Genomic DNA, 1,539 nt, shown 5'->3' on the forward strand with positions numbered 1-1,539 from the left:
GGGAACTATGGACTTCTTAATACTGATACATTTGTTCCTAATCCTGATTACTACAGGTAAGTCATTAGTCAATATGTTAGCATAAGAAAGTTGAACTTTTGAGTTAACAACCAACCATTTCTTCATAAGAGAACTCGAGTTATGTTAAACTTAGGTCTTAGTACCTTATGATGTAGTGCTCTTCTTTGGCATCGGCTGATGGGAAGACGTGTTTTATCAACAAGTTTCGATGGGACAAAGAAGATTCGTTCTTACGCTCATTGCTCTAAACATTCTGTAAGTATATATATATTTTTTTCCCTTCAGTTTGCAATACCAAACCCCAGCAGAAAAATATATTATGTTTACAAATCATAATATCTAGTTTTCTACAGTTCTAAATATGGATTTAGTTATAAACATAACTATGGTTGTAAAAATCACGAATTAATCTCCGACTAATCCATTTTAAAAGCATACCGATTAGATTTTCCATAATTTGCCTAAATAATCAGACAAGTCAAAGCCGGTTAAAATCGAATTTCGTGTGTTAAATATGGTTTAGGTCAGTCAAAACTAATCAGAACTGGTCAATGTCAAAGTTTGTCAAATATTCTAATATGAATCAAAATTAAAATAATTAAAAGTTCAACGATTACGTTTATGTTTCTAGATAATTATGTTGAAATCTGTGTCTGTTAATGTCTATGTCTATGGTTTCTTCTATAGTTCAATATTTAAACATATAAGTTTGATACTTAGTATTTTAATGTATAAAAAGTACAATACGATTAATCCCTGATGCGGCCGACTAAACTTAGTCCCGGCCGATTAATCTTCGAGTAGTTTATTTTATAACCATGAATATAACAGTGGCTCCATTTGGTAGGAAGGGATAACTTTGTTATTGATCAACCTTGATGGCATTACAAAAACCAAAGTTGGTCTTTCAATTGAAAACATAACAATAGCAGTAGCATCAAAACAGCGAACAAATCAAACAAAAGGAACGCAATTTTCTAAACTCGGGACTAACCACCTCACAAGAGAAGAGTATCACCTAACAGCAAAAGATGGGAAGCTAAATAGTCATACAGTACTACTTAACGGAGAAGAATTAACTGTAAATTTTACGGGTATCATCCCTTCATTAGATCCAATTAAAGTAAGCCTTACAAGCCCGATCGTAGTTGATCCTTTTTCAATTGTATTTGTTCATATACCTAACATGCATATTCAAGCTTGCACATAGCAGCATGTGTTATTTCCATTTTTGTAGCCTTTATTTATTTTTTTAAAATATATGTGTTTACTGTTTAGATTAAGTAACTAAGTAAGTGAAGGCCGTCAGTTCGAACTAACTTAACTGCCATAAACATAATTAACAAACTATTTACACTTTACTACCCTGCAGTTTGTAATGTGTACAAAAGTAACCCAAAACTTGAATATAATTCCATAAAAGACGAGGAAACTTCAAAAAAGGAACACACACGTCGATTTAAAGGTAAAAAACTTGGGTGAGAGTATCTTTTGCCTTCTAAAGCTATATCAGATTTA

The sequence above is a fragment of the Rutidosis leptorrhynchoides genome, chromosome 1 (assembly GCF_046630445.1).
Source record: "Rutidosis leptorrhynchoides isolate AG116_Rl617_1_P2 chromosome 1, CSIRO_AGI_Rlap_v1, whole genome shotgun sequence".
Classification (NCBI taxonomy): domain Eukaryota; kingdom Viridiplantae; phylum Streptophyta; class Magnoliopsida; order Asterales; family Asteraceae; genus Rutidosis; species Rutidosis leptorrhynchoides.